General features: G+C 41.9%; 1 long non-coding RNA gene across 1 annotated transcript; it reads right to left on the reverse strand.

The window, feature by feature from the left end:
* Positions 1–6,468: 6,468 nt before the first annotated feature.
* On the reverse strand, positions 6,469–7,093 carry LOC111948837. The gene is made up of 2 exons (XR_002874827.1): positions 6,794–7,093; positions 6,469–6,705 (listed from the first exon to the last, which is right to left on the reverse strand). It is a non-coding gene; the product is annotated as an uncharacterized LOC111948837 (long non-coding RNA).
* Between the last annotated feature and the right edge of the window lie 6,990 nt (positions 7,094–14,083).

A 14,083-nucleotide genomic window follows, 5' to 3' on the forward strand; every position in this document is an offset into this window, starting at 1 on the left:
TACTTTACTACTGAGTAGAAACACAGACATTATTTTCGTACTGAAAAGGACAAATTTACTTTATTGGCGTTTATTTTACATAACTTTGTCCTTGTAAAAATACAGAACTGGATGGGATAACGTACATATTAAGATTGTTTGGTATAACCATTGGATCACTTACCTGCCATTCATAAGCAGGTGTGGTCATAATCTATCTATTAAGCAAGTTAGACATAAAAAGGGTTCTCACAACATGGCTGTACAATAAATCAATTTGATAATGTAAATACAATATTTTCAATGTGGAAAAACATACTTTTGTTTGATTCTGAAACCAGCCTCCAGTCGTCAGTTGTGAAACTGCAAAAGTACCAACCAAAATTGGTTGGCTTTAATTTTGTGAATGGGATTTGGTAGCTAGTCCCCCTTTAGAACAGTAGTCCTTGTAGAGCAATTTTTGCTGATTGTGCAGATATGATGCACAGAAAACCATCCAATTTCCTTTCAGCATTTCTTGTTGGGGGTGGGGGGTTGGGTTAGCTATCAAATGTAAAACACATTTTGTAACTCCCTTTTGTTCTTCCCCAGCAGCTGAGCAAAAAGTTGCATTTCCTTGTTGTCACAATAGGGGCTTTATCATAACTGAACAATAGATTGGGCTCATCTTTCGATTACAACTGACATATGTTTAGAACCATCATGCATGTTTTTACACTAAACGGGATCAGAAAAAAAAACACTCATTTACCTCCACAGGAAAGACCTAAGTCATTTGTCCATCCAATGCATTCTTGCTGTAAGGCAACATTGTCTCACATCTCCTCTGATCGGGCTGGCACAGACAAAAAGTAATTCTCTTGAACATATGACAGATGAACCTCCAAATTAACCACGAAGCCAGTAAAATAATTATATTAGACACTAAATTATTCTGGTAATCATTATGCTTACAGCATGGCCAGTTTATTTCAATAATGATATTACATTGTGTATCCGATTATGTCTGACAAGTCATTATTTAGAGCTGAACTGAAGTAACTTTCTGTGGGCTCTGTAGAACACAAAATACATTTGTTTGATTCAATTTGTTGCTCAAACTTTTTACCTTTAAGAGCAAAAATTTATGTTTCAATGTCAATCAAAATGTAATCTCTATTTTTTAGTTAAACATGTTTATTTGACATTTTTGTTATTTGAAGTGATAAGTTTAAAAGGTAAATGAAAAATAAAATAAAAAAGAAAAGCAACAAGGCATCAATTTCTCTACGTAGCATTACTTTAAGAAATGAAAAAAAATAACATTACTATAGATTGCCACTTAAAGTAACAATTGTAATTACTTAAAAGAAAATACAGAGCACACTTGGATAGGTTTTACAAAGAGAAATATAGCTGAATGTGCAGTGTGACATGTCAAAAATAAGACAAAGGGACATCTGTCCATATGGCTCACAATGAAATCCCAGCTATTGCTAAAAAAAAGTGATTAGGAGGAAGAGAGGCATAGAATGACACTCTGTTCATGTTCAGTGCCTTAATAGGACTTTTTATTAAAACAGCTTTTTTTTCCAGTTTAAATTTAAAATCATCTAAACTTACTTGGCAGAGATCTTTTTTTCCCCCATCATTGAAGGTTGAAGCTTTTCTCTGACTTTAGTGTTTACTGACCAGACAAGTGGAAAATCCCCGTTGTGGATGCAGAGCACACATGCCTTTCTTTTCCGGGGCTTGCGTTCCGACTGAATAAGATTTGTTACAGTGAGCATGTCATGTGGCGAATTGTGACAATAATTCACAGGGAACACTTGCCCCTGTCCTGGCGCTGTAATACAGGACAGCCATCTGCAGCCCACGTGTCAGAGAGCAGCAGCCAACACGCCGGCAGATAATTGGTGAGGAAAGGAGGCTGCGGCACGAGCTGGATTTGAACACACCAAAATCAATTAGGAGGAGCCGAAACAACAAAACAGTCTCATATTGGAGAATGCAGAGCATGAAAGCACACGACAATTTACATGTTCACCATATCTGCGTCAGAGCAGCGGGGACCCTTTAGATAGATTCACTGACTGTGAAGGTCTCTGAGATATTGATAGCTCCAGGGGACCATCATTCTTACACATTTTACTGCACCATTTGCTGCCATTAAACATTACTCATGTGATGTGATAACAAAACTCCATATGCAAAGAAGGAAAAAAAAATAAAAAGCCCCTCCTGCACTCCTTCAACAGAACATCTCAGTCATGCAGTTGCATTTACATTTAGAACACTACATGCACAATGCATTAAATGACACATTTGCATCATGCACGTTTCACGCTCCGCACCAGAATCATACATTTCTTAACACAAATAATAAATTACTTTTGCTGTATGAATAGGATTTTTTTTCAGTAAAATGTGAAAGTGAAAGTACAAATGTGCAGTTTTGTAATACTCAGTACTATATTTTCTGCAGATTTACAGTCTCCTATTGTGATACGAAATTGAAAAAACAGAGCGAGCAGATTAACGTAGAAAGCTATCACCAACTAAATGACAGACAGTCTGTCAAACCCTGCGTATATTTCATTTGTCTGGAAACAGAAAGACAGCTGAGGAATCTCAGACAGCCATCTATTCTCAGACATTGGGCTTCCACCACTTGAACGAGTGCAAAAATTAATATACAGGTTGCCGTGAATGCTAAATGGATGAATAAATTCCTGTCTTCTTGACTACATTAGGCACTTTGTTTAACCTGCAAGTCTTCCAGCATGGATTTCATGGTGCTGACTTGCACGAAACCCTCTGTACTTTAATTTAGAACTAACGCAGACTTTAGATGCAACTAGAGCGCATATTTGAAAAAAGAGTTTCAAAGATCTTATGTTACACTTTTGTTTAGCCTTTGGTGATGCATCACTTTCACTGACCTTAAGTGTTGATTAATGTTACTGTGTCTGTCAGCCTGATGATGACAAGAAAGACAGGGTGCGCCTCCTGCAGGCATCGTGTCAGAGCTGTCAGAACTTGAGGGGGAAGAGCAGTGACACGCCAGAAACAACAAGCTGTCATCGTGTTACACCTTGAAGCATTTTACCCAGAGGACAACAGCATGTCCATTTAAGAAGACCCACAACTCAAACCCACAGCCAATGTAGGTTAAAGTGGAGAATGTGGAAACATAGAGAGAGCCACTGTTCTTTTGTCCCTTTGTTTTTGGGACTCATGTCCTGCTATCTTAAAAAAAGGTTTTGCTGCTGAGGATTAAATCTGAAGTCCTCGTCAGATTGTTTTTCTTTATTTTGCCAGCATACATAAGTCACAAAATGAACATTTTTTGAAGAAAAATCAATGTGTCAATAATATGGCTTTGGATAAGCGACTGTGACTAAATTGGGAAAGACAATGACATCTTTTGATACGGTTTTCTTTATTTTGAACATAGCAGACCATGTGGTGCTTAGAGCATTAGAATGAGTAGATTCTATAAGTAAACAAAGTCAAAACTAGTTTGAAGATGAGGCCTTCTCGGGTTCGGAGGCTTAAGGACACCAAAAACCTGATGTGCAAATGGGAAAAGAAAAATCACACAATAGTCTGCATGAGGTTTCAAACCTTTTGCATAAGAGAGGGCCAGGGGCGTTCACAGAAAAGAAGTGCTTCGCTTCTGCTCTTATCTGCGCTGCTGTGAGCTTCCCCCTCACAGCAAGCAGGTTTTAATACCCAAGAGAATAACGTGTAAATCAAGTCATGGCATACAATGGATCTGTGTCCATCTGTACAAGCACGAAATGAAGAGACCAGCCGTTCCTGGTACAACATACGGTTGGATCTGCATCCCTTCCACACAGACAAAAAACAGATACAGCTTATAGCACTTACTTCACACAATGTTCATGTATATAAAGAACCAAGTAAATGCATAATAAAAGAAGAATAAAATATGTAATCGTCCCACAAAGAATAGATATTTCTCAAGGAAAGATAAATAGGGTTTTCACTGTGAATGCAGCATGCAGCATGTAAAATAAAAACTTTACACAGAAAACTCTTTTCCAGCACAAAGAATTAGGAAAAGGTTTGCTATAATTTACATCATTGGTAAAAAATGTTGATGAAAACAGTAATTTTACTCAACATTTTTTAATTAAATAATGTTAATTCCCCCAAAAAAGTGTAATTAAAAAAATTATCTCCTTTGCAACATTAATTTAAAAAAAAGATAGGAAAACTTAACTAACAAAATAAGCCATAATTACAAGACTTGCCCTGTTGGAAAAAAAAGAAAAGGAAACATGATCTTCATGTCATCAGAGTCCATAGAGTAGAAATTCTTACAGAATTGTTTCAGATTTAGATTTTTTAAGATACTACTACTTACTACCACTAAATATTTCCTTTGGCATCTGTCAATGGGTGTAAGGCCTTTCCAAGTCTATTTATAACCATTGGATAACCTCTTGAAAATCAGACCCATGTCCTTATAAACTTGCTTTTCCAAATCATCTTCTTAGAAATGTTAAGTATTGAAACACTTGTATGTTTACTTCTCTCCTCCAAGGCCAAAACGAAATTATTATATTTCTTTGTCAGACCTACATGGATGCTCTGCAACCTTCTACAACTAAAAAAAAAATGTTTTGTTAAAACAAACAGTTCAAATTTTAACTAAATATGTAAAGCAGACTTTTCATTGTTGTTTTTTCGTGTTATTATACGTAATTCTAGAAACAAGATATTTGAGATACTTCTATATAGCGTCTTTCTACATTCAGATTTGATGTTTGCTTGTGTTGAGGTGCTTTTACCACACACACACACACACACGCACACACACACACGCACACACACAGGGGACCAAGAGTCATTAAAGCAAGATATGAAACCATGTGATGGCAATAAAGAAAAACACATATCTTTTGTCCTGAGACTACATTGTTCATTTCATAAAACAAATCCCTTTTTCAACGTTATTACATGATTGGATGAAAGCTCACTCTAGCTGCAAGAGGCAACTTTCAAAACCAAAGTTTTACCATGGTAAAATAAAAAAAATAAAAATAAAAAACATCCCATCATTAAAGTAAAAGATGCTTTTGCTGGATAAAGTAAAGTGGTGCTGAGAGAGTTCTTCACTTTAATAATGCAAATATTGAGGCTTTTTACAGTACATGAATCCTCATCAAAATGCATACGACTATAAACAGCAATGTCAATTGAAGCATGCAGAATGAACCTGGTATTTGGAGTAGTTAATGCCACTTCAAGCAAAGTTATGTGAAGTATGGACTGGAAGAAGCAAATTTATTGTAGTAAAAGACTAAGTGACACACTATTAACAACAATTTAACTTCCATATGTCCTCATGTTTCCATTTCTTCACAAAGAATGATGCTTTTATTTTGGCAGAAACAGGAAAACAATTTTAAGGCATCCTCACATAGGCCATTTTTTGGTGCCAACTTTAAATGAAATGGTGTTGAAGCAAATGAGGGAAATCTAGAGTGCTTGGTCTTATGTTGTCAGAAATGTGTTCATTGTAAAAATAATTGATACATCAAATTTAAAATAAAGTCAGTTAGGCTAATCAAGTAAAAACATTTTATCGAATCTAACTTTGCATAAATAATATGGGGACATCTTTTTACGGCATTTTTCACACTACTGGAATTAACAACAGAGTTTTAGTGCCACCGAAAAAATAAATAAAAAAGTAATATTACGAGATTTAAAGTCATACATTTACAACTTCTTTCTTGCAAATTTACAAGATTAAAGTTGAAGTGAGCATACAGTGCAGCAAATGAATGCCGCGCAGCAGCAGAGCAGATGGACAACACTCAGTTGAACGATCCTTTCTTCCTCTTTCTTCTTTTCTCGTAAATGTATGACTTTTCTCTCGTAAATGTTTGACTTCTTCTTTGTAAATTTACGTGTTTAAAGTCGTAAATTAAAGACTTTATTCTCGTAATTTTACAGTTTTGACTTTTTTTCTGGTATTTGTAGGACTTTAAAGTCGTAATTAAGAAGAAACAAGTTTGTAAACTGGCCTAAAACCATGTTGTAGGAATTGACTGAACAAAAAAGAAAAATAAGTCAGCTTTGTGACAGTTCTTTATTTGGACTCAAGAAACCTAAATTGACAACATGCATTGTCAATCGAGCTACAGTCAATAGACAGCGTGCATTTCATAAAAAAAAGAGATAATGAGAATAAAATGTTGTACAGATGAGTGTTGCAGCAAATTTGACTCTATATGTGACATTTTTAATCTTCTATTATGGTTACTTAATTTTCTTCATAACGGGGTAAACTAAAGGTCTAAATAAAGCATACATCTCATGTAACAATTCCATTTGCTATAAGAGACCTATACCGTTTATTTAACTGATTAACTTATCATAATTTATGGTTGCATTTTCATGCAGTTTGTCATGACTCCAGAACATTATAGACCCAGATGCTGGAACCCGGAAGCAAACACAGGAGCAAGCTGGTGAGGTGAGTAAGAAGATTTAATTGCCAGCACAGTTAGGGAGTGAGCAGTTTCTGTGAGGTCCCAACGAGAGACTGGATTTTGTGGCGTCACTGGTGGATCCCTTCGTAGGGCAGCGTCGGCGGAGATCTGTGGAGTTGGATGATCGGCAGAGGCTCGTGGTGAGACCGGTGAAGCAGACTGAGTGAGGGTTCCAGATAGCGACGGATTCAGGCGACCACCCGTGGTTTGGGGTTTCCTGGAGACAGGTAAGAAGATACGTTAGGTACAGGCTTGGAACAAGGTAGCTTGGCAAGAACTACTAGTCGTAAGACCAAAATGAGCACCATCAGGGGCAACGGACTGGCGATGAATACTGGTCCAGGAGCTCCTTAAATAGGCAGGTGGAGAAGATGAGTAGAGTGGTCGCAGCTGTGCTGAATCAGGGAACCAAGCAGAGAGGGGAGGGGGAGGAGTCTGACAGAGGCACCATGACAGTACCCCCCCCTCAACGACCGCCTCCAGGCGGTCAAGGGCGGCGATCCGGGTGGGCCCGGTAGAAATCCTCAATGAGCGAGGGGTCCAAAATGAGAGAGCGGGAAACCCAGGAGCGCTCCTCCGGCCCGTAGCCCACCCAGTCGACCAGGAACTGGAACCGCGACCCCGACGACGGACATCCAGGATCCGATCGACGTCGTAAGCCGGAGCACCATCGATGAGCCGGGCGGGCGGCGGGGAAGCGGACGGCGGGCACAGAGGACTGTCCTGGACTGGCTTGATCTGCGAGACATGAAACGACGGGTGTATCTTAAGGGCTTTGGGAAGACGGAGTCGGACGCAGGAGGGGTTGATGAGTTTCTCGATGACATATGGACCGATGAAACGAGGAGCCAGTTTCTTGGAGGTGGCTTGGATGGGGATGTTGCGTGTGGAGAGCCAAACCCGTTGTCCAGGTTGGTAATCGGGACCCACCACCCTGTGTCGATTGGCAATGCGGCAGTTGCTCTCCTTGGTGCGGAGGAGAGCGGCCTTCGTCTGAGTCCAGATGCGTTGGCACCGCTGGATGTGATGTTGGACGGAAGGCACTGCCAAGTCCAGTTCCTGTGACGGAAACAGAGGTGGTGAGTACCCGAGGGCGGCCTCAAAAGGGGAGATCCCAGTAGCAGTGGAGGGATGAGTATTATGGGCATACTCAATCCACACGAGGTATTGGGACCAGTCCTGCTGATTCTGTGCCGCCAGGCAGCGGAGTGCTGCCTCCAGTTCCTGGTTAGCTCTCTCCGCTTGGCCGTTGGACTGGGGGTGATATCCAGAAGTGAGGCTGACCGTGGCCCCTAAGGCCGTGCAGAAGGCTTTCCAGACTTGGGAAATGAACTGGGGACCACGGTCAGAGACAATATCCATAGGGATACCGTGATGGCGAAAAACATGATTGACCATAATATCAGCGGTTTCAGTGGCGGTGGGCAATTTAGGAAGTGGAATGAAATGGGCCATTTTGGAAAACCGGTCGATAACCGTGAGGATGACGGTGTTACCTGTGGATGGGGGTAACCCGGTGACGAAGTCCATAGCTAGATGGGACCAGGGTCGGTTAGGCGTTGGAAGAGGATAGAGTAACCCTGCAGGGGCCGAGGAGGACGTCTTTGATCGGGCACAGGTGGTGCATGCCGAGATGTACTCGCGTACGTCTTTCTCCATCGACGGCCAGAAAAACCTCTTGCGAAGGAGGTTGAGGGTCCTATGAACCCCACCATGGCATGCCACACGGGAAGTGTGCCCCCAGGAAATAACTTCTGGACGGAGGGGAGTTGGCACGAACAATGTTCCCCTGGGTACGGGTGGATGGTTAGCGTCCCCAGTCTGGGCCTGAAGTACCTTAGTTTCGATATCCCAGGTGACACTACCGATGATGCATGAAGACGGAATGATGGATGAGGGAGTGTTCTCCGAAGGACTGTATTTCCGAGAGAGAGCGTCGGGCTTGATGTTACGGGAGCCTGGTCTGTAGGTGATGGTAAAATTAAAGCGGTCAAAGAAAAGACACCAACGAGCTTGCCTAGAGTTGAGTCTTTTAGCCGAGCGGAGGTAGGCCAGGTTCTTATGATCTGTCCACACGATGAATGGCTGCTCGGCTCCCTCCAACCAGTGACGCCACTCTTCCAAAGCTAGCTTGATAGCTAGGAGCTCCCGGTTTCCAACGTCATAGTTCTGTTCTGAAGGGGACAATTTACGGGAAAAGAAAGCACAAGGTTTCAACTTGCCAGAGCTTTCCTCCTTCTGGGAAAGAACTGCTCCTACCCCAGAGTCAGAGGCGTCCACTTCGACTATGAACTGACGTGAGGGGTCCGGTTGGATGAGGATAGGAGCAGATACAAAAAGATTCTTTAATTTGTCAAAAGCCTGTTGAGCTTCGGAGGACCAGACAAAAGGGAGTTTAGTGGAGGTAAGGCGTGTCAGAGGTGTGGCAATGCTGCTGTAGTTGCGTATGAATCGCCTGTAAAAATTAGCAAAGCCTAGAAATTGCTGTAGCTTCTTACGACTCTCCGGAGGGTCCCAATTAGTAACTGCCTCAATTTTTGAGGGGTCCGGACGAATACAGCCAGCCTCGATGATGTAGCCAAGAAACTGTACGGTGGAGGCGTGGAATTCGCACTTTTCATGTTTTACAAAGAGCTGGTTTTCTAGCAGTCTTTCTAGCACCAAACGGACGTGGTGTTCGTGTTGAGTCTGATCGTAGGAATAAACTAGGATATCGTCGAGGTAGACGAAAACAAACCGGTTAATGAAGTCGCGAAGGACGTCGTTGACCAACCTTTGGAAAACTGCCGGGGCATTGGTGAGACCAAAGGGCATGACTAAATACTCATAATGCCCTAGAGGAGTGTTAAAGGCAGTTTTCCATTCATCACCGTCCTTAACGCGGACTAAATGATAGGCATTCCGGAGATCTAACTTGGTGAAAATTCGGGCCTTTTGGACGGAATCAAAAACCGAGGTGATTAATGGCAGGGAATATTTATCCTTTATGGTGATTTGGTTTAGTTCCCGGTAGTCAATGCAGGGTCTGAGTGATTTATCCTTTTTCTCAACAAAAAAGAATCCGGCTCCCACAGTGGAGGAGGATGGCCGAATGTGCCCCAGAGAGAGGGCCTCCTGGATGTACTCTTCCATTGCTGTCTTCTCAGGACCGGATAAGTTAAACAAACGGCCCTTGGGTAAAGGGGCGCCCGGCAGTAAATTAATAACACAATCATATGGTCTATGGGGAGGAAGAGCACTGGCTTTAGTTTTGCTAAAAACGGCCTTCAAATCATGATAACAGTGAGGAATGCCGGACAAATCAACCTGACTAGGACACTTGGCGCTACGGGAGGTTACCGTGGGAAGGGCAGACAGTAGACAGTTAGCAAGACAATATGGACTCCATTTGATGACTGATCCTTGGGACCAGTCAAACTGTGGGTTATGTAACTTGAGCCATGAAAATCCAAGTATAATGGGAGTGTGGGATGACTGAGTGACGAGAAAACGGATGGACTCACGATGATTGCCTGATGAAACGAGCATGATGGGTTTGGTGCGATGAGTGATGCGGGATAAGTGCTGGCCACCCAACCCGGAGGCTTCGATAGGTCTATCCAGAGGTTCCGTGGGGATAGACAGATTATCAACAAGCTGCTGGTCAATAAGGCTCTGTTCTGCCCCGGAGTCGACAAGGGCGCGTGAATCGTGAACATGGAGATCTAAACAAAGCTTGACAGGGACAAATAAAAAATCTTTACCAGAATGATTGAAGTTAGTTACTGCTTGCGGCCTGTCATCTGGCGAGGGGCCCGGGGGCTTAGAACGAAGCGAGCAGGAAGAGACCAAATGACCCTTATTACCGCAATAAAAACAGGATCCCTCATCACGTCGTCTGCGACGTTCTCCCTCTGATAATTTAGAATGTCCGACTTTCATGGACTCGTCCGGAGATTTAGGAGCAGCGAGGGTGTCGGAGCGCTGGACGTGATTAACAGAGGAACGTAGGAGTTTTGGGGTACGTTCGTTTTGTCGCTCCCGCAGCCTGATGTCGGAACGGAGCGCCGCGGAGATTAATTCTTCTAAGGTGTTCGCTTCGGGTTGAGAGCAAAGGTGATCCTTGATTTGTTCGTTGAGTGATTGGTAAAAGATCCCTTTCAGGGGTAGATCGGGCCAGCCAGCCTCTACCGCCAGAATACGGAAATCTATAATGTGATCGCTAACCGGTCGGTTACGTTGTTTTAGTGCGAGTAACCGCCGGGTAGCTTCCTCCTGTTTGCGTGGTTGGTCGAAAATCTGGCGAAACTCACGGAGGAAATGTTCATACGTGATTTGGCTGATGGGGTTGGTGGAAAGGTAAGCTTGGGCCCACTGAAGAGCTTTATTTCTGAGAGAGTTAATGATTAGTGTAATCTTACTGAGGTCCGACTGATAATAACGAGGGGCTTGTTGACAAATCAGTTGGCACTGCAGTAAAAATCCTCCGCAGGCTTCCACGTCCCCGGAGAAAGGTTCCGGTTGCAGCCGGATGTTTTCTGGAGCGGCGGATGACTCGGAGGCGGAAGCAGCGGTGTTGCCGGAAAATGGTAGGGAAGATCCTGGAGCGGAACTAGCATGGGGTTTGGTTAGTTCGGTAATAGTTTGTGTGGTACCTTTCGTTTGTGATAACAAATCCTCTTGAACAGTAGTGATCCGAGTGACGGCGCTGTAGAGGAGTTCCAAAAATAATCCTTGTTGGGTGATGGTCTGACGAAGATCTTCCGGGTCAGCTGGGTCGGGGTTATGGCCAGTCCGTTCTGTCATGACTCCAGAACATTAGAGACCCAGATGCTGGAACCCGGAAGCAAACACAGGAGCAAGCTGGTGAGGTGAGTAAGAAGATTTAATTGCCAGCACAGTTAGGGAGTGAGCAGTTTCTGTGAGGTCCCAACGAGAGACTGGATTTTGTGGCGTCACTGGTGGATCCCTTCGTAGGGCAGCGTCGGCGGAGATCTGTGGAGTTGGATGATCGGCAGAGGCTCGTGGTGAGACCGGTGAAGCAGACTGAGTGAGGGTTCCAGATAGCGACGGATTCAGGCGACCACCCGTGGTTTGGGGTTTCCTGGAGACAGGTAAGAAGATACGTTAGGTACAGGCTTGGAACAAGGTAGCTTGGCAAGAACTACTAGTCGTAAGACCAAAATGAGCACCATCAGGGGCAACGGACTGGCGATGAATACTGGTCCAGGAGCTCCTTAAATAGGCAGGTGGAGAAGATGAGTAGAGTGGTCGCAGCTGTGCTGAATCAGGGAACCAAGCAGAGAGGGGAGGGGGAGGAGTCTGACAGAGGCACCATGACACAGTTGTTCCTTTCTGCGGGGCGTCTTTGTCTGTGGGGCACATTCTGCAACGACGTAATCAATAGTTCCTTCTCTGATCCACCTCCATTGGGAAAAGTTAAGTGTGTTTAAATATTAGTGTTTCTAGTTTCTAGTTCATTTCTTTTTAAGTTGAGTGTACAACAGCAGTAAAGCTTTCTCTAAATGAAAACCTGTTGTAAACAGAAATATCTGCAAATTGAAATTGATTTAATTACATAATGTCTGCATGTTAATAAACATGTTTATAATATATTTTAAAGACAATTTAAATATTCACGTGCATGTGCCCGCTGTGCTCCACAGTCTGAAAAAAAGATATCAAAGAGATCAACTCCAAAATGATCAATAGATCAATGTGTCGACCAACACATACAGAGAGTCAGTCTGGTTCACTTTCAGAGTTTGACCCCAGTTTCTATTTTTTTTTTGTTTTGCTGAATACAAGTGGAAGTGAATGTTTCTCTACTTTAGTCTGCTCACCTGTAGCCTTGATTGACTTTACACCTCTACTTGGAAGTGATCCCAACTGCTGTTTGCTGCTCAACATTATGACAGGAGCTCAGTCATCAAAGAGCAGACCAATGCCACAACTTTGGCGGTGTCTGAAGAATTAGGTAGGTGTGTACCACAAATATAAGCATACACAGAGCCTCTTAATCTCATTCATTCTCTATGTTAAGCACCCAGTTGGATTAAATTTGTGGTTTTGGTTTTGGTGTTTTTAACATGTTCTTGTGGCATTTTTCTTATGACAGAGGACATCTCTAAAGAACATTAAGCTTAAAGTTGCATTTCTGAGTTTCTTTATTCAAATTGTTGTGAATCAGGAGCAACTGAAAAGGATGCCTTTGGAAAATGAGCTTCCTTGATACAAATAAACTTCTATTGGCGGCCACAAGCTCCCAACTTCTCTCCTATCTAATGCATCCACTTGTAGACAAGATCCGTGTACATCTTTGTTTTCCACGTCCGAGCTGGTATCTGGCACATTGTTGCTCCATACTAATGATCCCACTCGCAACTACGAGGCAAATTTCTAATGAACTGCAACTCTGCACAAAACATGTCCTAGGTTTTTTGGTTCTGGCTAAAATGGCATAATTGCAATTAAAGTACCTTTCAAAAGAGCTTAAAATAGGATCGGAATCGGACGTTAGGAATATTTTTCTATTCAATGTCTGGTATATCACATGACTATGAGTGCTTCCAGCCCATTTTGGTTTTCCAGTGGTGTAGCGCTGTACAGATTGGCAAAGAGTTGGGGAACTTGGGCTTGCGAAAGTCTTGTCTTATAGTCAGGCACAAATCATAATATATTTTTTATTACAAAGCTGATCTATTTAGTCACCCTAGAAAGAGTAGTCACCCTCTTAATTATCAGAATGCCCCATTAACTTTCAGAATGGGCTTTAGCTTATTGCAAGCTGCAATCAGCGCACTGACAAGGAAGAAAGGAGGTCATATTTCTTCTTCAGCTCATTCCACATAAGCCTGCCATGAAACATCTTGAATAGAATTCACTTTCCACTAGCGCCTTTTTTTTTTTCATTTTACATACAAAATGTTTTATGTCCACCCTTTATAGAAATTTGAGGGCTTCCACGTACATTTCCCAAGCAAAGAGGAACTAACTATTCCTTAAGTGGTGTCTTATGTGCAATTCATGGATTTTACATGTTAAATGGAAACCAAAACCTTTAAACTCACGTTTCTTCAACATAAACCTTTACGGAGCTGGATTTGTAACCACCGTAGTAAGAGTTTGGTACTGGTCATCAACCGCTTTTGTCTAGAAGAGACTTGGTGTAAAACTTCAAGGCGAATAACAAATATGCTTTAATTCTTTTTTTTTTTTTTTAAATAGAGAACAATCATGAGAAATATTCAAAAATGGTTGAAACACTTATTATTCCTTTCAGTCTATATATCTAATATACCCTTTTCTGTGGATTAAATAGCATTTGGAATGTATGGTCAAATGGATCTCCTTTAGGACTCTTCTTTTACTTCCTTATTCCCTAATTTGAATAAAACAGAAACACTTCAAAAATTTTTTCTCTGCACTGTTATGTCGTCTATTTTGGCAAAAAAACTTCAACTTCTCCCCGTTTTAAAGTATTTTTTTTTTACCATTCTTCCAGTAAAACCTAGGTTAAACATGTTTTTTCTGTAAAAATCTCTTTGTTTGCCCTATGGGATGTTTATTTATTTTTTCAAGTTTTTTTTTTTTTTAATGAAAAATATAACCAAAAA

This window comes from Oryzias latipes, chromosome 15 (genome assembly GCF_002234675.1).
Source record: "Oryzias latipes chromosome 15, ASM223467v1".
Lineage (NCBI taxonomy): Eukaryota > Metazoa > Chordata > Actinopteri > Beloniformes > Adrianichthyidae > Oryzias > Oryzias latipes.